Consider the following 26,999-nt stretch of genomic DNA (forward strand, 5'->3'; position numbering starts at 1 on the left):
ACAAATATTTCAGAAATCAGTTTGCTTTCCAGAAGGAATCCTCAATCACCATAAAACCAAATGCAAAGAGCGTTCCCCTAAAATACAGAGGGTTTATTTCCTTAACCTGCCAAGTTTAACAGGCAAAAATTGACTACAATAACAAGCAGCTTCCATTCTCTTTAGCTGGGCAGGAGCCTTTCCATTTCAATAAATGTGAAGGTGTGAAAGCCTAGGATTTCACCATAAAATGCACAAATCGCACTGGACCTTCAAAAACCAGCTATGCCTCATGCTACCTTACTATCCAAATCTCACCTCCTATGACTTCTCATTCCCCGTTACACCTGATATCACCAACCAGGCATTTCTTAGGAGAATGTGGGAGGCAAGAAAGCTTTGACACTCCGTTTGGCTCCATCCACTCACTATAGCACAACTGCCCGCAATTTCTGGACATCTGACCACCTCCACCCAGGACCTCTTTCAGGCAGCTTCACGTACCCACCCTTGCCCACAGAAAAAGCCCTCAAATGCTACAGCAGCCACCAGTCACTCTCCTGGTGCAAATGTGTAACACAAGCAAGAGCAGCACAGTTTGCACTGTAACAGCCCCCCAAACATATTTTTTCTTCAGTCTTTTCTCCCCTCAAACACCAAATGCCAATATGACTCCCTGAGCTTGGAGTTTGTCAAAGCAGCCTGTCCTGTAGACCAGCCCACACAGACAGCTATTGAACACCAGTATCTTATGCTGTAGAAAAAGCAATATATACCAGAAACCTGATAAGCCATTGCAGTAAAAAACGGTGATGTGTAAAGACGATTCAAAGAATATTTTACTGTTTAACTCATCTTGTCATAAAACTGCAGTAGGATCTAATTCATAAAACCGAAATTTCCCAGATTCCTTATGCACTCAAGATTTAAAAAGCCCTGCATGTACACAGTACATGCATTTCAGCACAGGAGAGCATTTTTGTTTAAAGCAGCTAAGGCAGAGAGTCAAGGCGGGGCGGCAGGGACTGTGTGAAAGAATGCCAGCCCTGCAAAGAGAAGGCTCTTAGTAGTCTTTCCTGCCTGGGATTGATGGTGACATAGAGCAAATAACAGCTACTCCATGTTCAAAGCTTCCGGGTCAGAATCTCAGCCAACATAAATCATCAACATTTTTCCTCTGTCCCTCTGATTTTATGAGGGAAGCTCTTTTTATTCCGTACTCTATGAACTGCGATGATCACATCATCCCAGAGGGAGCTGGTCAGAGAACTGCATGTTACTCAGACTATGCAACTCCAGCAAAAATGAAATACTAGAGTTTTACTTTGAAGGATGGAAAAATATTGCAACCCAGGTAAAAGAAAAGGCACAATCTATTGGAAAGACACATTTAAGGTTTTCATGTCTTTGCTCATGGAAGGATGCGTTATATATATTATTTATTTACACTTTAAAAATTACGCATCTTCATATATAATGAAATTGAAATAAAGTATCACCCCTGCAAAAGGAAAGTTATCTATATATCCAAATCAGAGAGGTATTTTTTACCCCTGAATATTCTTCTGTGGAAAATGTTGATTAGTTTTGTTTTTCAGTCTTCACTACAATTAATCACAAAAGCAGGTTTCACCATTTCGAAGTCCACTACAGAATAAGTTCCCATTTTGCTGTTACCTGTGGTCATGACAATTTCTTTAACTAGAGAAAGGTAATTCAAGGAGTAAAATATTCAATTGCAAGGTCCATCAGCCAACAGGAATCTTCTTATTGTTTGTACTGGATGCTTGTCCTGGTTTTGGATGGGATAGAGTTAATTTTCTTTCTAGAAGCTGGTATAGCGCTGTGTTTTGGATCTAGTATGAGGATAACATTGATAACACACTGATGTTTTTAGTTGTTGCTGGGTAGTGGTAGTGTTCACACTGAGTCAAGGACTTTTCAGCTTCCCATGCCCTGCCAGGTGCACAAAAAGCTGGGAGACCACAGCCAGGGCAGCTGGCCCAGACTGGCCAAAGGGATATTCCCTACCATAGAACATCATGCTCCGTATATAACTGGGGAAGGTAGCTGGGAGGCACAATCACTGCTCAAAAACAGACTGGGCATGGGGTTGTTTTTTAATCCTTCTGCATGTAGTGAGGAATTGTATTTGTGCATCACTTTTTTTTTTAATATATATTTAATTATTATTCTCTTCCTTTGTTATCCTATTAAACTGTACCTCAGCTCACAAGGTTGGGGTTATTTTTTCCATTCTCCTGCCCATCTCACTGGGGGCGGAGGGGTGAGCGAGTGGCTGCATGGTGCTTAGTTACCAGCTGGGGTTAAACCACAACAATGCTCAACATAACAGGGTCCTCAGACTACCCTCAAGGAACCATAGGAATCACTATCTAAATACACAAGAATAAACAATTTTCATCTTCTTTATTCTTAAAAAATAGGCTTTAAAGCTTCTTCCTTCCCTTCTATCCCTCCACGTATCCCACATTCTTTTTTCTCTCTACTCAACATCTTTCTTGACTTTTTTTCTCTCCAGTTCTACTTGGGTAACATCATAAATCACACCATCCCCCCCAGAGCTTTGACTTTTCTGACCATATATTTGCTGACTATTCCTGCTTCTCTCATTCCTTTTAGGATTGCTCCTCAGAGTGTAATTTCTTACTCCGAAAGGAAATTAATGTTTTCAAAAAGCCTGTTTCAACCCCAGGAGTGAAAGTGAACCGGTGCTGGGAGAGGTATTTGTAAAGAATTGTTAGTGCTTCTAAACCATCACCATGTTATTAGCTCCAGCTCATTCCTGGACCCTTACGGAATATATTGTTTGCACCCATGAAGCAAGGTGGGTCCTGCTCTGAGGAGCTTGAAGCCAGCAGATAGACAGAAGCAGAGGACAGATATATTCTGCCATTCTGCCCATGAGAAGTGAGGTACAGAGAGATTAAAGGTAGGATTTTCAAAGGAGTCCACACGAACTCCTCCCTTCACTCGCTGCCTTTGAAAATCAAAGGCTAAATGCTTTGCTCAAAGTTACACAGGAATTATACAGCAAGGCTAGGTACTAAATTTCAGGGTTTTTTAATTCTTCCTCCCCATGGGGAGTAAGGTCTGCAGCAGTCTCCTTGGAAAAACAGCCTTCCCAGTCTGGCTGGTCTACTCTTACTGGATTTTTCCTTAGAAAAGTCAAAAGCCACCATATTTGTCCTTTTCTGGCATTGCAGCCAACCACCTAGATCACAGTTTAAATATGTTTCAGAAGTTTCTACCTCATGTAGTTTTTCAAGGCTCCTGCAGACACCTGTCTTCGTTCTCTGTATCAGCAATAAGTATCTGCTGAACAGGGAGCTTTAAAACTGCTTTATTTCCATGCCTAGATCTCAGGATAATTTTCTGAATGCTTCTGGGATACTCCCACCTGTGCTGCCCAGCCCCAAGTCCCATGAGCTGAGCCCAGTCTGCCAGGGATCTTTTGCCCCGATATTGGAGTAACCTTGCCATCCTGCTTGCTTCACCACTTTCTCTGAAGGCCCATAACAAACATATCGTAACAGTTTTATATCTTCTACTTAACCTTTGGAGCTGTTTAAGCTTCTTTGAGATGGAAGCTCTGATTTATACTCTAATGCCTTCCAGTCTAAACTAACGTAATTCTTTCTAAAATGTCCAAGTTTAAATTATGGATCACAGTGTCCGGAATGCTGCTGCAAAACCTCTCACTGAACTTGGCTAAAGCTCACTGAACTCTTCTTCTTGTGTTGCGCTCATTAAATTGCCTTCATTTTTGAGTCAATTTTTAAATTGTTTGTGATATTTGAACATCTTTATAACTTTCCTTTTCCTGGCAAATTCGATCTGCAGGAAAAGAATGCCTCTGGGTTTGCCCTGTTCTCTCAAATGTTTCGTCAAGCGAGTTTGCTTGTTCCAAGACACCACTGAAAAAAATTTCAAGGTAAATGAGGGGAGTCATAACTGACTATTTTTTTAAGTCATATTCTGTGTTCATGGAAGCAACAGTCTTGACAAATGGGAAAGATAGCATCCTGGCTTAGGCACACTATTAAAAACACCAGAAAAAGAAAATGGATGTTGCCCAGATCAATACCTCTCCTAGGACCCATCATGGTGTGAGAAGTATGGTCCTCGTTAAGGCCATGATGGTAATACGCAGTCCTTTGACTTCTGTACTACAGTTATCATTGCAGATGTTAGCGAAATCCATTGGCAATGGACATTTTCGCAAGAACTGAGACCAATAGATCAATTTAGAGAAACCACAAAAGGGTCACCAACCAGCAGTAATAGCTTTCAAACTCTCCACACCCTGGATTCAAAGAGAAGGTCTAGATTTAAAAGGCTAAAAGTCTCATTACACTGCAAATCTATCATCAGGCACTATCCAGTTTCACATGATAGCTTGTACTCAAACCTCCATTTCATTGCCATTTTAAAACATCTTTTAATCTACTGCAAAAAGTCTGTGAAGTACTTGTCAAAGGAGTTGCATCGTACAGATGCCTGAGATTTGAGATTAGGTAATTTCAGATAAAGTTAGTCAGAAAGGCATCTGGAACTTTTCACAATTTAAAGAAAGCGCTTTTGAAAGGTTCAGCTGTGTTACATACTTAAAATGATTGAAGGTGTCCGATTCTATGTCAAATTGAATGAAACATAGGCTTATAATCTTGCAGAGGAAGCTGTAAAAAAAGATTCTTGCTCCCGCTGTAAACTGATGAGTTAATATCCATAGCCCATTTCTGCAGTGTGCTCCAAGTAAGTAGCCAACCTCTCTGACCTCAATAGGCACAGCAGGCTGCGCACATGGAGTTGATTGCAGAACCAGGACCCACTGTATGACACCACATGAGAAAATAAGCAGCATCCTATCAAGCAGAAAGCAGATTTTTTTAAAAAAAATGAAATAATAAAATCCTATCAAAAGAGAAATGAAAATTTAACTAGAAAAAATCATCACGCATTTTGTCCCCACAAATTTTGTGGTTTTAGCACAGGCGTTATCCATCAAAAACTTTGATGGAGGAAGAAAAAAGAGAGAAAAGAGAAGAGTTAGACCCATCCCTGTAGAATTAATTGTGGAGAGTTTCCCCCCTACAAAAAATTCAAATAAATTGGTTCTGTTAGCTCATATACAGACCCCGGATGTAATTAGTGTGATAATCAATATATCAGTAGGAAACAGCTACTTAAGTGCACCCAGTGCAGTTGTAGATTTAGGACAAGTGAAAGGGGCGTACTCAACAACAGCAGGGAAGAGTATAAATGCAAATGAAGCTCATAAAAAAGAATGAGTAGTTCTGGCTGTGCAAGCTGCTCAAAATTCATCTAGGTTTTTTTGAAACAGAGAACAGAATAGGCTGATGTGAACTACCCATACTTGGCTAAGAAACATCAATATGTACCATAGACCTTCATTTGTTTTTCCACTTACTTGAAGACTTGTTAAAAAGTGCTGCTAGCTTTCTTCTCTCCACTAATGCACAATAAAAAAAAGTTCTAATAAAATGTGCACCTGTCACGCTCATATTTTTAGTGTTAAAAATACTCCCTGTTGTGTATAGAGTACCAGCTGTGCCAGCAGCTTCAGTGCATGACTGACATGCTCAGAGGCATCAATGGCTGAAGGTAGCTTGACTTAGATTTGGTTCTGATATTCTCTCCTTACAATGGGACTTCAAAAAATGCAAGCTAAGCATTCATATGGAGGAAGATCTCTGAAGGCATGACGTCTCAGAGCTACGTTTTTCTTTTTCCTCTCCTTTGAATATTTAAATATTTCAGTACAAAGGAGACTTGGGATTTATTCTAGAAAACAAGAAACAGATTTTCAGAATAACCCTACATAACAGCTGGTTTACTGCTTTTCCTCAGGGGAAAGAAATAAATCAGGAACACCTAATGAAGGCAATGGAGGTGCAGGTTTTGTAGAGTTTGAGTCCTGGCTGTTTTTCTTCAGCAAGTGAATCGTGAGACACCATTTGGCACTGAAATCACAGCAATTTTCACCCCATCATCCTCTAAATACAGTAATAGTATGAATATAGCAAACTGAAAACAGCATTATGTGTTCTATATTATTCTTTAGGCCACAATACTCCTTTAAGGACAGAGGCATCTGACTCCTGAGACTTTCCCTGCCACCAAAAACAATGAGAAGATGGACTTGGGGCACTTCTGTGGAGAAAGAGGATGAGATGGTAGAAATAAATATGGCTATGGTAGAGATTCACGTTCATTGCCCCACTTGTAACTCATGATCCTCTAAGCTAAGTACAAAGGAAAAAGGGGAAAGATATGACTGAAGCAGGGAACAACTGATTGGGATCAGATTATCCATTGCTCTGTGGAGAAGTGCAAAGGGCCACATTTTACTTAACTCACCGATATTAAATAGTTTCTACAGACTTGGTCCTTAGTCAGATGTAGAGGAATCTTACACAAAACATCCATCTCAGTCCTCTGATCAACCACACTTGTCAGACCTTGAGTGAGGGATGTGATTCATCCCTCAAAACCTGCAGATAGCAATAAAAGCAGGAAAAGACCTTGATTGTTTGATCTCATCCTCTAAAAGTCCAGCAGCTTCTTGACTTTCAATATCCCACAGCTCTAGATCTAAAAATGAAGTTCTGTATTTCCTCTGTGTGGAATTATTTTGAACTCCGTGTTTCTCTTGGATGACAGATTTAATATCACCTTAGTTTCAATCCCATCTTGGTAGGAATTTCAACATTCTTTCACAGCAGTCACTGAGACATGGTTTGAAGTGAACAATTTGGTGTGGGCAAACTGTACAAATAAAATCAAACTAATACAACTAAGTTACCAGATTCATCCATGCATTCTGGAATAATGAAATGAGGACCAGAGGCTAGCTTAATGAAGCAATCAAGAGCTGGTATCAGGCTGCAAGATTCACGAAGCACTTAACCTCAAAGTTCCTCAGACACCCTCTCTTCTATTAATGCACTAGTCATAGCAACACAGAAGGGAAGGTCAGAGATGCAAAGCAGATCTGCCATTGTTTAGGGCATTCTACCTGTGAATTTCCTTATTTTCTAAAGTTTAAGAAAGGTCTTCCCTAAGAATCCAGGATTTTTAATACACAGCTTTTTTGAAGAAAATGCATACTTTCTTTTAAATATTCTTTACCCTGCAGTTACTGATAAAGCTTTATCACCTCATGCAAAGCTGAGTTATGTTTTTGCCTGGAAATACATACATCCACTAGAGAGAAACAGACGGTGTGTATTCATATATTTCAAAACAGAGGATTTAACCTCTGAAAAGAGATATCAAAGTAGCACCGAAGCATGGACCTGCATTCAACACTTTCACATTTGGTTCACAAATACCCAATTAGGTTTCACTCTGAACCACAATACCTCAAATTTATAATTAATCATCTGTCAAAGTTACAAGGGCAACAGAGCACTGCATTATTTTGAACAGTGATAAAAAAAGATGTTGAGGTCTTTTGAGAGAATTTCTTAGCTCTGAGCAGCAATATCAGGCTCCTCTTCAGTGAGGAATTAGTAAGGGCCAACACAATATCTCCATAGCTAACTCAGCAGCATGTTTTAGCTCAAGATAAAGACAGAAGGAACACATAATATTTAATGTAAACTCAAAATGGATTTCTGTAAATGACAATTAATTTTATAAAAAGTAACTGGTTGGGAATCAACCCAATCTTATCCAATTCAAATATTGAGTCTTTAAAAGCTCAAATATATTTTGAATAATACTTTTTTTCCCTTTTGTAACTGCAAGGGGCTAATGACCTCTCTTTGTTTGTCTGGGAATGTGAGAGCCTGTAATAAATTTTGACAGTGTTCATTAACACCTCCATATAAAGGAACAAACATTTATAACTGCTAAGGATGCAGAAACCCTACCAAACTAAACTGAAACTCTTTTGTCCTAATTGGGGATATAATTGGAATGAATCCCCAAGGAATTTTGCTGTTCCTTCTGCATAAAACCGTATTACTGGTTGATCCCAGAACAAAAATACCTTCCTAGAGATTCCCATAACCCTAATCCATACAGTTCTGTCCCTAGTGGGTACACAGGTGCTCATAAAAAGTGGAGGTCCCTGTCTTTTTAAAGAAGACTTAATTGATAAGACCCAGACAGACTGCAGACAAACACAGCTACATACCAAGAAAATGACCTCTTTCCCACTTTTCCAGTGGGAAAAAGATAGAGGTTATTTGTCTCAAAGAGTGTCTGTAAGGTTAATTTCAGAAAATGGGATTTGTCTGAAGGCTGAAATGATATTCTCTCGGTATCAGCAGCCACACACTGCTATAATTTGAGACCATATTCCACTCGCTATGTATTCTCTTAAACAGATCCACTGTACTCGAGGATGGTTGCCAGGATTTATTCTCTGATGTTATCTGCCTGCACTATTTCCAGTAATTCTAGAAACGCAGCGCCTTCCTCCTTGCAGCACGAGGCAAGTCTAACACAGAGCTCGGTTTTACACTGCACTTACATGGGAGCAGTCCCTTTGAAAGAAACGGAGGCACGCCAAGGAGAGGGAAAAGCCTGCAATGGAAAAGAGAACAGAATCCAGCCCTCAGAACTAAAACCTTATTTGGCATAAAATTTCAGAGAACCACCAAAACCAAATTCACTTTTTGGCAAAGCAAAACATCTCAGAACTAGTCCAAAAGCCTCTCTGTAGAGAGGCATGCACTTTTAATGCTTCTTATGCACAAAGTAATCACCTCTTATCCCAGTCTAATATTTTATACTGTAGCCACATTTAATAGGACAGTGGAAGAGACAATCATCGAACTAGTTACCACCCACCTCTTGCATTCAATTACTTTCTATACAGAGAGGCAAAACGCATCCCAACTTTGAGCCAGTTTACACTGGCTGGGGCTCTCCCTCATCAGAAGTCTCAAACCCAGCTGCAGTCCAGTTTAAGATGGTGTTGCAGACGCATTTTGGGGACAGAAGAGCAAACCTGAAGGGATGAGGCAGCAGCACAACTACGCTGTGGTTCAGATTGGGGTTGTTTTTTTTTTTTAAATTGGATTGGGAACATTCAGTCTTTAAAACACACTGACAGTGGCAGCAATTACCAGAAATAGGATGTAAGCGTACCCCGTTAATACTCACAAAACTCCCCTGACCACACACATAGGCAGACAGGAACAGACAGACAAAAGGTGTCTTAATTAGTTTATTGTTTTACGACTCAAGCTATGAAACACAATTTGTTTTACAATGCATCATTAAAAATGCACCCTCCAAGGATTTCAAATTGTTTGAATAATTATCAGTGTTAACACTTCCTTTTATTGTTTTGACAGTCTTGATTCTGCTGTCATCTCATTTGAGCATCCTCCAGCCAATAAGGGATTGAACATTTCTCACCCGCTCTCCTTCCCCAAATTAGGTGCATAACTTATAGACACACGACTTAAAGTTTCAGGTGCTCTTAAAATACTGAAATTATACTAAGAGATTTTAAAAAAAAATCTTAAATCATAAGGATAAAAAAGGACAAACAGCAAAATGAATGGTTCGGGCAAGGCTGTTTCCATTCAGGCCTCTTATACAGCTTAAATCATATAGGCTTATATTACAAACCCCATTTTCGACACGGAGCATTTTCTATGGATATTACGCAAAGCAGGACAATTTCTCAGGCAGTTTGCTGTCACCTGCCAGGAGAGCTGTATGAAAGAGTGCCCCTGTGAATGAGCTCGCTAGGAGACCTCATGCCAAATCCTCGACTGGTATATCGACTGGTACAGCGCAGAGGCTCCATTAGCACCTTTCTGCTGACATCAGTGAAATCACACAGGCAAATGCCCACACAGCAGTAACATTTTTCTCATCAGTTTAGACTCTCCCATCCTTGGGCCGCTCTTTACCTACTCTTAGGTTAAGTCACACGAAGAGATGAAACAGAAGCCAGCATTTGCAGATGTAAATTCCCCTCTATTTTCCTACTGTGCATTTGGTTATCAACATCATGTGCACCAACAAGCGAGAAATGGGACTCTATTTTGCCTGGTGTCACAGGCCTCTCTCCTAACTGCACAACCATCCTTCCGCCGTAATCAGTCATGTCAGGGCCATACAGATGGCTTTTTTTTTTCTATCTGTATATAGCTTTGCTGTACGAGTCCAGCCTAGGATGAGTTTCTCAGACCAATGAACCTTCAAAGCAGTGGGAAAGCACAACTTGCACAATACACAAGAGAAATGGGAGGTTCCGACAAATGTTCCACAGTTATACACAAAGATTTTAAGCTGCCTTTCAGCTCATCATTTTGCAGACTCAGATAACAGCACAAAATCCATGCAGTATCCCTGCAGGGGGATGGGATGTGAGGTTTCTGAGCTAACCAGCCACATAAAAAATACAAGAAATCAGCTGGAAAATGAGAACTAGTGGATATGCAGTCAAATGAGAGGAGTTTGGGAAGAATTAGGCCCAAAGTCTGCAGCAGAGCTACGTACAAACCCAGCCTCCTAAATCCCAGTCTTGTGCCTGATCCATGAGCAAGGTGTTCCTGCCCACTGCGCTCTGCTGCCAGCCTTTCATATAGTGGGCTCTGAAACAGTTAAATCAGAGATCAGCAACCTGGCACTAAATTATACTTGGAGGTCTTATTGAATGGAGGATATTATCAATATCACATCTGTCACAGATGGAAAACTACATATATGGATGACTACTGTATAATCCATTCATTGTTTTACAGACCTGGAATTCCCCAGAGAAAAGCACGAAATCCACGTGACGTCCCCGAGTGTGGAATTTTACATTCAGATGTCCGAACTGGTTGGATGTGTGAAATCACAGCTAGGCAGCCAGCTCCCAAGGGACCACACCTCTGACGAGGCTCCTCCACCTTGTTTATTCCAACAAGGATGTGGAGCATCTTGCACTCGTAAAACGGGTCACAGCAACACTTGTCTGTGGTGGCACTTTTATGCACTACTGACACACAGGACAGAAAACTTCCACCTTGAGGGAAATCAAATCCTTTCACTGACTTAGATACGTTAAGACCCATGGATCCAGCCATGGCTTTCAGAGCAGATGAAGCTACACACGAGCTGCTCCCCTTGTCAAGGATAAATAGATGCAGAAGCAAGCCCTGAAGTATTCATGTACACGGGGGCTCTTGGCACATTAGGTGGCTGGCATTTCCCCCTGGAGCATGCTCCGTTGAAACACTCCAGCTGGCAACTTGCTAACACTGGTGCCGTAATTTGCTGTGTCTGGGGTTCCTCAATTTGGGCTGTGCAAAACCGCTTCCACCTCCTCTCTGCATTTCTCCAAAGGAAAACAAATATTAATAAATAAATTAATAGATGGAGATTTTACTCTAGGCAGTCTTGCACTTTTGGGAAAGAAATAAATTCAAGAGCCAGGTTATATCTTCTACTACTTTAGCTAGTATATAGGTTATGAGGCCTCGTGTAAACAAGCGTCTCTTTCACATACAGAAAGCTAAATAATCAAGGTGATATTACCTTGTCTTAACTATCACGGAGATATGCCATGCAAACTTCCAGGGGCAAGGAGTTACCCGACTGCTGGAAAACAAAAAACATCGCCCAGTACATACCAAAATAACACACCAGAGCAGCGTGTTTCTTGATGCTTTCTAATAAGCTCATTCAGTCTGGATCCCCTACGGCTTTGCTATACTGCAAAGACCTGTCCATCTCCAGCCAAGACCTAAGCAAGCTCTGATAGGGACTCCTGACATCCTGATATGACCCCACCAAGCAACTGCCTCAGCTCCTGAAAGCCAGTCAGGTGTAGTCCACGGACACCAGTAAAGGAGAAAAGTACAAGGATCTGAAAGCTACAGCCATCACAAAACACTAAAACAACTCTTCTGAAGACACATGTCCTTTCTTAGCTGAAATATTTCAGTTTAATAAAAGTTATTCAGAGGTTTGAGGGTGGTTGTGCTTGGGCTTTTTTTTTTTGTTTGTTTGTTTTAAACTTTCCAACAGTAAATTAAAATTCTCCATAGAAAAAGTTAAAGTTACATTTTATTATCATTGATGTTTTTGATGGAAAAATACATCCACTTTCTCCAACCATCTCTAATTTTTCCCATATGACCAGTTTCTTCAGGATGTCCACTGCTTTTTGTTTTGCCCTTATTAAATTTCTATGGCCCCAAACTACCTTGGTGTAAGGCACAGACCCCTCTCAAAATAAGCAGATCCACTCAGAAATACTAGCCCAGTATTCACATTTACCACCATTTACTTGGTCCTCCTGGATACTACCAGCCAGCTTACTTTTCACAAAGGGCATGGACTCACTCCAATTCATGTTACTGCTACTGTGGTCATTTTTATTATTCAACATATGATTTCAGTCTCATTCCTACTGGCTACAGACTTGATTCCTGGAGACAGTTAAGACTGCAGAAAAGGGAAGTAAATTTATCTTTAAAAAGACCTTCAGTCCTACCCTTTTAACTTTCCTATAGTTCATATGCATGTGTACTGTTCACGCACATGAACAGAATTCCTAAATGCAAATACATTGGTAATACAACCTAATCTGGCATTTTTTTAATGCTGCAAAGAGAGGACACTTCTGTGAAAAATAACTTACAACACTTAACTGATGAGAGGCAATTTTTTTGTAATTTTTAGAGAAAAAGACCTTTGGAAACCATTTAAGCCCTTAAATGTGCACATTGCTAAACCTAGCTAATCTGCTTTAAAATGCAAGCATGAAATAACTGGTGTATGAAGGTCTGGTTTATTCTAACAATTTATCATCTCAATATTTATAGCAGCTTAACAAATGAAGTTTCTTTTAAATTAATTTTTTTTCTAATTATCAGAAGGAAAAACTTGCTATGTAACTGTAATAATTGCAGTCTATGTGCAAATTCTGAAGCACTGCAGAGGATAATGTCAAGGGGCTTGCTATTATTTTTTTAAAAGCAGCAATAGTTAGACACCATTCAATTCAAAGGTAAGTTTTACATATTTATCTTTAGCTTACAGGCATGTCTCAGATAGGATTAGGAGGCCATTCTATGAAATATAAATGGAGAAAATTTAACAGAATACAAAAATATGAGTTGGAGATAAAATTTTAGTTAATGAATTCTGGATGGGTTCTTTTTTGCATCTATTGCAAAGGCAAGAAAGAAAGATTTCACAGTACAAAAGTTAATGTACTCAAAGATTTCTCAATATGCTTTTTCAATTCTCTCATCAGAATAACTTGTGGCTATTCAAAAAATACTGGGATAAAAAGGATAGGGGGAAATGGGTTAACAAAGAAAAGACGACCAAAGCTGGTTATCTAAGCCCCCATTATATTACCACACAATTATTACTTTATTGATTCCCCAGTAAAATTCACTTAACTAGTTTTCTGGGTTTTATAGCTAAATAAATTGCTTAATCCATTTCAGAGGAAAAACCTTATGCTGATGAGTTTATGTTAAAGATGTCATAACCCCTTGGGTGTCGCTCACTAACCGCTCGTTCACGACTTCTCTCCCTTGAGACCACAGTACAGACATCAAAGGCACAGCTGGATAAACTGTATAGATTGGATCCCGAGTAAGAATTATCATAAACACTATGAAGCCGCAAAAAATGTGGAAGGAATGATCATTTAGATCCAGTGAGTTATTAAAATTCTTTCAGTCCATCTGCTTATTAAGGTATGCGACATTAACCATCAACCGCATTATCACTTGAAGTTCAAAAACTGCTTGGGAGAGAGCGATTTTGCAACAGCCATTCCACAGGAAGGGGCCGGACTCAGTGCTGACTTAGTTCTCATGAAATTTTGCAGTCCTAAGTGGGATTTCATGACATGTACAATCACAACATAATCACGGTGACTGAATAAATCTGGTCTTTCAAAGATCTGGCAGATGATGGAAAACTGACCATTTATTATTCACCCCACCACGTTCACCACTGATGCACTGCTCATTACTCACAGATTTCATTTGAGTCCCTAGGGAATTTCCCAAACCTAGGCCAAAAGAGAAAAACATTTTTTATGAATATTCTTGCAATACAAGAGAGCCACTTTTCCTGATTTCCAGTCAGCTCTAACAGCAGCTCTCTTGAAGCAAAAGCAGAGCAGGCTGTATTAATGAGAATGTTCTTAATGACTCTTACAAGACTTAATAGCATGTATAATAAAACAACTTTTCTGTGAGTACCTCTGTTTATCAGTAATGACAATAAGTTTTTAGGAAAATTACTTTTAAAGTTCCAAATATGTCTAGTACAAAATTTTCTTCTATTGAAAAATACTAAAGGAAAGATTAAAAATCTGCTATTTTCTATCACTATTAATGTTACCTCCTTGCAGCCTGCAGCAAGTTCAATGTTAATTTTTCAAAGCTGTTTAATAAAAGAGTAAAAACCTTTCCATTCCATATATGAGAACACTGATTAACCTTGACTAGACAAAAACCAGCTTTCCTTATTCCTGGGTGGTTCCTCTATTTTATTCATTCTAATTATGTAAGCAATATGAGCTGAATTAAGTCTTTTCCAGTGTACAGAAACTATAAAATACTACTTTTCTTGGATACTAATGTATATTAATGACCAGCCCCTTCTCTCTGCACTCACATTGTGCTCCACACAAAATGAGTGATTTTCAACCTCTCCTCTGTGGACTATTTCTAAGAAGTCTTGTGAAAAGTGCCCGGACAACATGAGTTCAAGCTTGTGCTAGAATAACCCATGTACATGAAAACAGTAAACCTTCCCTGGAAGAATGCACCCACAAATCAAAAGCAATTGGAAAAAATATTTGCTTAAAAGTATTACTCAGCAAAAGGCAGCAGAGCAAAAAAAAATCTAGCAGTATGCAGAGTTTTTTAGATTATCTGCTAGGTCATACATAAAGAAGAGAATAAATGATGAAGACCTGATTATGTCGACTTGGAAAACAATCCAAAGTAATAGATTATCAGGGAAAATGGGTATTTTCATCTTTGTAGTATAAAGATGCACAATCAGGTTGGAATAGTTCCTCTATCATCTTGTTCTTAACCACAAAATGCAAAGGGAAGCAGAAATATTGTGATATCACCAACAGCAAGAAATTTTGATCTTTGCATTTATTAAACAATAGGTACCAAACACCATAATTGTGTTTAAAGTCTATGCAAATGAAACCTCTGCTGTCAAAACAGAAAAGCTACTATACCACATAAAAAAGAAGGACTTGCAAAGCTGTGTGCTACTCTTTAGGAAGGCACTTTAAAAATAAATCTCCAGTTCTCTGCTCACTAGGAAAAGACCGATGGGAATGCCACGTGTGCCCGTCTGTCTGCTCCTCTCCAAGTAAGAAGGCTGATATACACTGCCAGCTGACTGGCTATGGAAATGACTTTGCTTCTAAGCTCCAAAAGGTCCACAAATATGCTTGGGAACATGCTGAGATAAAAAATACAAATGTTCCAAACAGATTAAACATTAGTTAATCTTTAGATGGGGACACCCACCTCTCTCAGATAAAGACACCACCCTATATTGTTGGTCTTAGCCACTAACTTCCAATGTTACTTATCTCACCCAAGTAGGAAGGAACTGTGAGAAAAGGGTGTATCGCTGGATTGCTCAACAGAATTACCACCTCTCCCATTTCCCCTTCAGTCAATGCCTGCTCTTTCCCTTCAAATACTTGGAAAGAGGAACATCTTGTTTTCAGACCATTGCAGCTTCCATAGATCATTCCTGGAACCTGAAGAAGGGTGGTCCCATGGTCCTTGAGAGACCTCATAAGGCAACCGAGTTCCTCACTACTCTCTATTACCAAGATGGGAAAACAGAGATATATCTATGTATTTTATTCATTTATGGTTCTTGGAAAGAAAAAAAAAAATAATAAACTTTTCCAGAAAAACAAGGATTTTTTCTAACATCTAAAAGGGTTTGTGAATTTGAGCCAAATTTAGATCATGGTTTGGGATTCTCCCAAAGATTCAGGTCTACCACTTGCCAAAAGAAATTCTCTGTGATTTGGCTCCTGTTTTCCAAGTCAGAGTTGGTAGCCATCAGCCAAAATAGATCTGTAGGTTAGAAAACAATTTGTCGAAGGAGCCTGACAAGCATTTTAATATTCTTCTTGATATACAGTGGCGGAAAACTGGTAAGACTTTTTACTAACACAGAGATTACTGGGTAACATTTTCAGAAGAGCCTGATTCTTGCAAGTTTCCTATCTGATTTATGCACTAAAATTCCAGTTCCATTTTTGACTAAGGCTTCTAAATAGCTTAGGGCTTTTAAATACCCTTTCCGCCACTGATGCTATAATTGACTATTTTCTTCAAATGCTGTTAGTATAGCTGTACACTGTCATACTTGTATTGGTTTGGGGAATTTGGGCCAATCATTCCAGAAAGTGGAGCCAACAATTACACTTCCTAAATCCATATGTGACTACCTGAATAAGTGCTTTGCTTTCCAAAAGCCAGAAGCACCAGAACAGCCACCCTCATTTCCAAGGCAGCTGCTGGATGCCCAATGCTTTGGCATATCACTCCAACTACTGTAAACAAAATCTGCAAAACTTGGCCTTTAGGTGATTATCTATAGCACCAAGCTCAAGTGGTAAGTGCATTAAATCCACTCTCTCCCTTCCTCTAAGACTGAGTTGAAGGAAAAGAAAAATAAAAAAAGAGACCTTAAGATATTTGAAATACATAAATGATAAAAAAGCCATTTGTGATAAAGAACCTTGTGTGTACAATGTTGATGCTGTAGGGAGCAGCAGTGGGCTGGTCTGCCTGGGGACGTCTGTATTTGAAGGGTCAGGATGCCAGAGGCTTCCACGCTGTAACAAGAAGGAAGTTCATATCATGCAAGCTGCCTGCCACGTGCCAATGCAAGCAGAAACACCTTTTTCTTCTGTCCCCCCCCAATGCTTGTTTCCCATCTGACGTCCTTTTTTCCCCAGCCTACAGCCACAGTAGTTTTGTTTTCTCCATTGACAGTCTTCTCAAGCCATCTTTGCTGAACAACAGATCCAAGCTACCAGAGGCACAGCAGACAGGCTAGAGTAGCCAGGTAAGTAGCTCTTGAAATTGGGGGCAGATGAAGCACAGAATTTGCCGCAATGCTAATCAGAGGAAAGAAAACATACATACACTGAGCCACTTCTACCACGTTGCCTAGGGCATATTGCTGAAAACAACTAGGTAGCACACCAGTGGAAACTGCACTTAACCAAGTTTATTTTGTTGCTTATTTATTTTCTGCTCCATTCACATGTTGGGAGGTCCAAGCCATGGCAGCTGGACTGGTTTGGGGATCCCAGCTAGCCTATCTAAAGCTCAGCTGATATTGAAACATAAATTAGCCCCATATATATTTATATTAAGCCTGGCACCATAGAGTTCTTCTCCAAAACCAAGAATTTGCACCCTTGATGTAATAATAGAACCATATTTGTACCACTCCCTCTGTATTGGAGATTTCTATTTTATCACAAGACATTGTTTTGACAACCACACATCATGTTGGACTGTTAGATGGCATCTCTGATTTCCCCTAGTAACCAGGTGGTTTTGCTTCAAAGCTAGTGCTACGTACTAGGTGCTCAATCCAGCATGAACAGCCACATCACTTCCAGTGGGAATATCCATAAGACTTAAATGAAAGAGGCATTTTTCTGAGTTGGAGATTAAACTGCCAGCCTATGAAGCTTAACACATGCTACTTCTAGCTATCAACAGCATCATTAACTTCTCTCTCTCAAAGAAGCTTTCTAACAGTGGAGATACTTCTGTTCCTTTAAAGATGTCAATTTCTATGTTTACCAAAAGTAATAGGAAAGAAATTGTCACATTCTATATGATATTTCCTGTTTACAGCTTATGTGATACATTTCAATCAAGCTTCATATTAGGTTTTGGCATTCAGATGCCGTATATAGCCCTGCAGGTGTATGTCAACCCATTTTCCTTTAGCCTGTATCATCTGTTCAAATGATCTTTATATTATTGATGATGCTTCTTTAGATCAATGAACTACTCAAAATAATCCATCTTCTTATTTTTCTGGCAAGCCAGGTGTTATTCTGGATCTTCATACTTTTAGTGTTTGCCTCCAGGTGTTGCATCTATCAGATTTTTTTATAACTCAAATCTAGCTATTTTTTTTAAGGAGAAATATAACTACTAAACCTAGTAACTGTTGCCTGAAGAACATCAATAACAATGTTTAGTCTACAAGAATGTTTCTGTGCGAGAAATTTTAGAGGTCCTGGCTCTTTCTAAATTGAAAAGTCTGAATTATGTTGATTTAGTTCTTTTCTGCATGAATTACAGTTTTCCACATGTACTTATTTTGGGCTTTTTGGTAATATTTGTCTCTTTCCCAAAGTAACAATTTTGTATAAAATAATTTTGAAGTTATCTCTGACTGAGGTTTCTGTCTGTAATACATTTTTAAGCAGCTCACTGTTTGTTATCAGCTCTAGAATCTATTGAGGTTGTGACCCATTATATTCTTTCTATGATTCTTATGCATATTTTTATGATGACCTCATGGGACTACAGTAATTTATTATTTATGAAACTCCCAGCCACTTCCCTCTAGCAACTGCAGATTCTGCAATCTCAAGCATCAGAAAGCTTACTGGAGGTAGACTCTCCCAGCTCTTGTGCTTAAAACCTTTTTTTTTTTTTTTGCTCATAGTGAAGAAAATTAAATTATCCTTAGGCTTTGTGTAGGCTTGCTCCTTCACACCAAAGAGAGCTCCTTAATTTATACCTCCTGAGGTGAGCTACAACCATTCAAACGCTAAGGCCTGTTGACTGCCTCTCTAAAACCAGCTGTATAATTTTGTTTTAGAATTAGGATTCCTTCTTTGTTCACCTGTTATTTACCTCTGTGGAAGAGCAGACAGCCTGTCACCTATGCTCAAACTAGGAACTATATTGGCTTCATTTGATGATGCAAATCCAGTACACAGGCATCAACTTTGCTCCCTTCCCCAAATCCCATCTTCTGAGTAAGGAAACCAATTTTCCACATGTAGGCAATGGCCACGCAACAATCACATGGAAACCTTTTGAGGCTTATATTTAAAAATCCAGCCTCTAAACACTGGAAATTAATCATAAATATTAATCAAAGTCTCTATGAGAAATAACACTGTTCTTAACAATAAGATCCTCTTAAAATATCAGTGCTTTAAAACCAACCACCAAGTGCCTTTACATTTCAAGCACAAGCAATAAAATGTTCTGCATTACTAGCACCTATACATGGACTCGTTGTTGTTATTGTTATATTCCAATGCCCCTGGAACACAAGGTGAGGGACAATTCCAAGTACCGTTGTCGCTATGCACGCATAAGTCCCTACCAGTCAAACAGGACATATGCATGGACTTACCGGGCATCATCTAGAGCCATCTGGGTATGCTGGTGGCTTGATAGCCATACATGAAGCTAGATGGCTCCATACACATAAAGACAGTACACAACCATTGCAGTACTTTGGGACCAGACACAAATGTTCTTTAGCTGGATCCAGCCCCTGGAGCACCAGCTAGACATCCCTGACCTGAACGAGGCTGTCCATTTGTAACCAGAATGAACTCTCTCTATGCCTACCAAAAAACGTCTCCTACTTGGAGTTTCCACATCTGTCCTTGATACTCTTTACCAAAGTTGAGCCCATTGTCTAAAACGCACAACCAAGCCAGCCTATGGCATTCTTATAGTTCACAGCTCCTCAGTATCCTACAGATACTGTTGGAACTTGAAAGTTTTCAGGGTTCAGACCATCTTTGGATGGCAATCCCTTCTTTGCCTTGCATTTACACACATGGTAAAATGGGCCTCCGTTCTGAAGTGCAAAGCTATGTGCTGTACCATTATAAGTTACAGTAATCGAGAACATCCTAGGGCTACCAAAAGCACATACATCAAGCTGTGGGGTGATCACCCCCAGTGCTCATCTCTCTCTGCAAGATGCTTCATTTCCAAGCTGCCTGCCCCTCGTGCCAGCTCAAGCAAGAGGCACCATCTCTGTGCAGGTGGATTCGCAGCCCTTGGTATGCTTCAGCGACCCTTTGAGTGCTGCTGAGCCCTTAGTGGCTTGCAAAATCACAGGCAGGTGACGGGCAAACGCCACCCCAGAGCTGACACCTGTGCAGTGGAGGCTTGCAAAACGCCTGACACCTTGGGGGGCTGTGACTTGTTTTCCTTTCAACTCCTCAATCAACCTGACAGGAGCTCGCTTTGAGTTTTCAGTTTTGGCGGTGCCAATAAATTCCCCTCGCACTGTGAGATTTCAGGCTCCGTTCCTGCTCATTCTCAACTGCTGCTGCCTTTGCGGCATTGCTCCACACCAGGGCAATTACTGAGGCTGCATGGGACACATTAAATTCCTCGTCAAGGAGCCTGTGGTAACAACATTGCTGCTGCTGCAGCCACCTCTGCATCTTCTCCATAACAGAAGATGCTCTGGGGCCTTGAGTTGGTTTCATTTCTACCTTTTAATTAGTTCAGACATTTTCCAGGGGTGATTTTCATGTTGGTTTAGGGACATCTTTCTAGACAGCTCATCTTGCCTTCTGTTAGAGAAAGAGCAGACCCGAGAAAAGTGTCAGAAATGTGACAGTATTTACAGACCTCTCTTTACCAGTACTTTTCCCTCGCCTCCCAGTATTTTCACTGGATACTAATGAGCCAGAGTATGAATTCACCCAAGCAAATGGTATTATACAGTAGATATGAAATGTGGTTTTAGCCTACAATGAAACCTATTTTATCATTTGAGGCCAACAAGACTTGAATTCTAGGGTGTCAGGGAAATACAGTTTCTCCTGAATTCAAGGGATTGATTCACCCTCTTCCAAGCAGGGAGAGGGAGGAAAGCTGCCTTTGCAAACTGATGAAATCTGAGTTTTCTGAGGTTTATATTTACTGTCGCAGCTAGCCTGGCTTACCTCTACCTTGAGTCTCAGTCACAATTATTTTGCATTAATATACCGGTCAGCAGTAGCATGCTTCATATTGTGGCCGCAGGATATTTGTTTTAAATAGTAATAGAGTGCTTCTTTGTATTTTTATTTCCTTAATTTCTTCTCTTTTCTTCCCTGAGAATAACCAGATTTAGCTGTCACTGCCAGTTCCCACCAGCATCTCAGGTGCTCTCATCAGCTCTGCCTGTCTGCCCAGAAACCCACAAATTGCCCCAGGGAAGCCTCCAACAGCCACCTCAGACTGAGCTTTTCTCTACAATCGATGTGCACTACCCTCAGGATTTGTTTTCTTCTGAATTCACTTCAGCAAAGAGAAATATCTTTTGCTGTCATAATGAGACATGCTGGTGCATCAGCATTTCTGGGTTAATAGGAGGAAAAAAAATAGTGACATTTAAAACACTGGTAGGAAAAGCAAATATCAGTCTCATCATTTGCTTAACTGTTATTTGCTTGATGGGATGAATCTATTGCTTTCCCTACCAGAGGGAAAGTGTAATTTGATCATTTCTTCTTTCTTCGGTTTTTTTTTTTTTTTTTTTTTTTTGACCCTTCATTGAGCTTTTCCTCACATTCATTTCCTAATGCTCCTAATTTAAAGTCATTGTCTCATTGCAGGCTGTCTGCCTACCTATTAATAAAAAAATTCACCTTCTCAAAATACAGCAGGCAGTGTATAAGAAAAGGTTTCAACATTTCAGCCCAGGGTGAGGAAACAGTTATGCACTAAAAAAAAAAAAACACCACCAAAAAAACAACACCAAACCCACACACAAAAAAAAAAACCAACTGAAAGAACATTTGTGTCAATTAATAGAATTAATTTCTATTAATTGCTTGTAACATATGGATGTACAGAAAAATAAGTACACGGCCTCATCCTTTCCTGTTATAACTGACCTTAGCTCCACACAGATGTAAAGAACCATGCTTTCCCTACAGCAGACTCCAAACATGATATTTACAATGAGTTTCATCTTGTGAGACAATAATATGCAATGATCATTCAGAAAGTAGGCTGACAAAAACATGTAAGAGATTTTACAGCAGTGAATGAATTGCCTTGCACTGGGTTTTGAAATCCTACAGCCTCAAAGTTAAGATAACCTCCTTCCATTCCTTATTAAATAACATCAGGTTTTCAGGACATAAGGTTTCCCCACGCCACTTGAATCTTTTTAGAAAGAAATACATGACTTCATCTGAGGAGAGGGGGACGTTCATTCATCCTTTCTCCATTTCACCATGTGAAAATACAGGAAAAACAGGGAGCATCAACCCAACCAGTTCCAGGCTCATCAAGTTTGTGCAAATTTATAAAACTCTCCCTCTACCTTCCCCAAAAAGATTTGTTTTCCCCTCACCATCTGTGCAGCTCTAGCAGCAAGATTTCCTTAGCTCTTTCTGTGGCAGCTATCCCCTCCCAGAGCATTAATTTTATAGCTGTACTGATGGTGCTTCTCTCATTGCTCAGTCGCTTGGTTCACATAGATTCTGTTCAGAGTCAAACATTTCCCCTATTAGAAATCAGCTGAGCACTCATTGTCTGAGTCTTCTCTCCATTTCAAGGCAGAGGACTTATTTTTGTTTAGATGTGATCAGACTAAGTCCTGAAATTAGATGCCAGAATTTGCCTGCTCTCTTGTTTTGCCGAACCATACCTCTTGCAACCTTTTTTCACCCCCTTTATTATTTAATATTCTGCAAGATAAACTTTCTCTTGAGGAAGTGCTATAAACATCCCTTTACTAACACAGATCCACAAGAAACACCAGAGATAGCTATATTCTGGGAAAGGAAAAAGGACTCGTCTGTTTTTAAACATTCACCCTCACATTCACCCTCCTCTGGCTCTCCAGCTCTGGAGTTCCCAGCCAGGAGCCTTGGTAGACCTGTATGGCTGCAGGCAAGGAGCCCAGCTCTGCCACGCGTGGCTCCAGGCACGTAGTACAACGTGCAGTGCTGGAGCCTTGCTGGCACAACCATACAGGAAGAGCAAGGGAGTTTTCAAAGTGCCACTGGTCTGATTTCAGGATATTTCAAGTTAAACCCATAGGTATTCACAATAATAGGCACGCAGTTGCTTTTCCAGGACAGCACCAATCTGCCAAATTACGTCTAAAGAGCACAATTTAATTTTGTTTGCTCAATATTCCCCCATCATTAAACAGACTTAAAAAAATGGGGAAAAATATTTTCATTCTAAAATGGATATATTTACAGGAATTAAGGAAGCATGAAAAGGACATCATAGGACCCCTGAAGTCAGCAAGAGTCTTTCTGTTGACGTCAATGAGGTTTTGGATCAGATTCTAATTTATTGGATAGATAGCTGTTGACAAGTCTTCATCTTTAACAGGAACAGACCATGACACAAATAAGAATCAGGGCAGAGAAAATGTATTTGTATAAAAGCATTAGGCCAAATGTTCAGACTGAATAAATTGGATCAGCAGGGTGAAATGTGACACTTGCGTGGACAGAGACATATGACTTTTCATATAGGAGGCACTGAAGAAATGTCCAGATGAAAAGATGATTTTAGCATTTCCTGTGACGTCTACAGCACATAACATTGCAGCATGAGGGGGAAAAAAAAATTAAAGGACGCTACCAGCACCAGCGTGGAGTGACTCACCCATAGTTCTCATTGTGGTCAACGGTTTGACAGAACTTTTTCTTTTGCTGTGTGACTGCCAGTCGCAAGCCGCGGTACGTGCAGAGCCACCTGAAGCATAGCAATCAACAGGTTAACCTGCAGCAGGGTGGCTTTCAAAGACAGAAGACAATTGTATGCCCCTGTCTAAGAAGGTTACAGCAATCTTATTCTCTAGGAGTAACATTTTACTGCCGGCTCAGCTGTCTGATTTTCAGTGGAATGACATCTCCAGCCACCTACAGGCACTCAGATGTAAACAAAATTATAAAGGACAGCAGAATCCAACTCTTTGACAGCTCTGGAATAGTATGTCATGTAACGTAACCTACCTCAGTGCAATGTATATGAACGTGTGTGTAATGCTGTTACCTCTCTATGAAAGTATGTGGGTGCCCATAAACATGACTTTTTGAGATCTCTGGGCTGTATATGGAAAACAGCTGCTTTGAAGTGAATAGAGTAACTCAAGTACTAAATCTTTAGTTACTAGCAGCAAGCAGGTAACCTTTTTATCAGTCAGAACTCTTTCACATTTTTTACTAGTATTTGGTTAAGGCAAGACATTTCTGAATCAAAAACATGTAAAATAAGAGTTACATAGATTGAGCACTCTGCTTTTCTGCAAAGAATGTAATGGGCAGCAACATAATCAAAGAGTAAGCCTCTTTTTAACAAAAACTGTCACCTCCACGCATGTATGAGTTTCAGTTTTCTACTTGGAGCTGCAGGTTGTTTCTCTTCCTTCTCTCCATGGGACAGAGGCAAGCTCAGTATTTGAACCCTTGCACATTCCTTCCCACTCATGAAAGATCAGAAGACTTTTCTGAAAATTGAGAGGAGTAGGGCACATTGGTCAAACCCTGTCTTTCTGAACAAGTTTTGTTACTACCGGAAATTTGCTGGGAATGCAAGTTTACTGCTCATAGAATTGCTATGAATGTCAAAGTAATGAGCCTAGCCTTACTCCAGATCATTCTCCCTAACTCCCTGGCATATGTCTTCCACTTCAATAGTTTTAGTTGTAGCTCAGCTGTCTGCTTGAGGACATTTAAAGAATGATTAGAGTACACAGCAGACTTTTTCTTTTTTTAAATAGAGAGGCATTAGGCAACTCTCTCCTTTTTTGTTTTTAAACTAGAAATAATCCATGGCATTCTTAGAAAAGGAAGTGATAAATTCTAATGTACACAGTAAGATTAAAAGTAAATCCAAACAGAAGATGGGTATGACTTCTAAAATCAAAGCTTTACAAACAAGCCACCACTTTGGCTACTAAAGCCCACATGCAATTTAGTAGGTAGAGCTTCTCAGCTGATGGCTAGACTCTCATCAGACTCTTCCCACTTGAAAATCAAGACAGTGAGTTGTATCAGAGTTTGTCTTCTCCAGGGAATGTGCACCAGTAACTTACTAGGGTTAGTGCCAATGAGCCTATGGATTTAGCCTTTATCCACACTACTTCAAACTGAGTGACTAAAGACAGAGCAAATCAAAACCAGCTACACCGTGTTATTTACAAAATTAGCTGCTGTTCTCCTGTAATAATCAACTGGGTTTCCAATATCTGTAAGTTCACAGAGACTGTTTCTTATTTCCCACTCAATTCTAGTCTTTACAGTAACAACAGTCAGCTGAGTCTAAACATTGGTTGGTGAAATCAAAGCATGTGGCTTGCCAGATATCAGTCATATCAGTACATGATTTGTGAGATGGTAAAAATGCCCCAGCCAGATATGTTTTTGTGTGTCAGCACCTATGCAAATTCAAACCGACACATTTTGCACAGCTGAAGCCTTTCCACATCACAGCTGTTCACACCTGGGCAGTGTCTCTTCCCAGACTGGTTCCAAGTACTCCCAAAGTTAGTCTGAAAAGAGGACAGTGCCGGAGGCACTTGAATTGACTTGCCATGGCCACAACAGGTTACACCTAGTTAGGTGAAAAGGAAGATTCCCTCCAGCAACTCCCCATGCCTTGACATAGAAAGGGCAGAGCTACACTTATCCTGCTCAGCCAGCACATGACAATCCTCTTCATGTTCTCTCTTTAGTCACTGCTCACTACAAAACAAGATTCACCTGGAAGGGAAGAGTTCATCTACTCCAGTTTAGACATCTGAAAGGCAGTTGCCTCTGTAAGAGATGAGAGTCCATTCCAGTAGTGATTCAACTTATCCTGAAATAATTTTAAGGCTTTTTCTTGCACACTCATTCTACACCCATCTATCCACTCAGACCTGTGTCTGCTCAGAGCATGCAAAGGCTCCTGCCAGGTACCTGTATTTGCAATCTCTTATGTGGAACCAGGCAAGGGCTAGTCCTTGCCCAGGTCCTACCCTAGCATGGGTCAGGATGTGGCTGAGGTGCCTCAGGGCTTGGGAAATGCTTCCATGTGAGACAGTATAGGCAGAGCTTAAGACAGAGGGAATAAGACATCCTCTGGTGATGCCTTCATCTTGCCAGTTAGGTAAGATGAGTAAAGGTGTACCAGTATATAGAAAAAACCAACCCTACATTACCTTTGCAGTGATTCCCCAGAAAAGCCACAAAGGGAAAGCACAGTTGTTATTTTTGTTCTTTTCCTGCTAGGAATTTCCTTATCATGAATCAGGAGCAGTGGGACCCAATCCACCATTGTTTTTTCTTATAATTAACATTTCACAATATGTCCAGCATGAATTCATCTTGTTCAACGTTAACTATAACACACTTCATATTAGCTAGAATATGGGCAGCAATGACATCAGTTTCTTTGCTGATAATTTGCCCCTACACAAGAGGACATTGCTCCAGATAGAGTATTTCAGTGCAACACTGGCAGCACTAATATTGTGTACTTTCTGGATAATATATCTATAAAGAAAAACTTCGTGTGCTTGGGTTGCTTTCTCTTCATATAGCACTTGGGCACATGAATCAGGTGCATACGCCTTCTGTAGTTTAAAGAAGAAAAATCCTCATTAAGTTACATGTGTAATTGCCTCACAAGGTACGTAACAGATATGAAGCCTGTTCAGATATGCTGGCACAATGATTTTATTTTTTTCCCTACAATATGCATTGCTCCGCCTCACAATGATTTATTCAAAATATCCATTAAATACAGAGGAAAGAATGGCAAGTGCAATGAAAACTATAAAGCCCCAAATCCCACTGGTGCTAATAAAGCCAAAGCACAAGGAAACAAACCCTGCGTTACCTGTATGGCCAACTACCATCAGGGAGCTAAAAAAGTTAAAGTAACAAGGACTTGACCAAAATGCTATATGTTCCTCTTCACAACTGTCCATTTGCTTAACCTCACAGCTAAATAAGGATTGGACAGCAGCTGAATAAT

At 40.0% G+C, this 26,999-nt stretch overlaps 1 long non-coding RNA gene across 1 annotated transcript in view; it reads right to left on the bottom strand.

Moving 5' to 3' along the window:
* The window catches only part of LOC142601901 (uncharacterized), a 75,258-nt gene that overhangs the window by 34,225 nt on the left and 14,034 nt on the right, over positions 1 to 26,999 (bottom strand). The window lies entirely within an intron of this gene.

The sequence above is a fragment of the Balearica regulorum genome, chromosome 5 (genome assembly GCF_011004875.1).
Source record: "Balearica regulorum gibbericeps isolate bBalReg1 chromosome 5, bBalReg1.pri, whole genome shotgun sequence".
NCBI lineage: Eukaryota > Metazoa > Chordata > Aves > Gruiformes > Gruidae > Balearica > Balearica regulorum.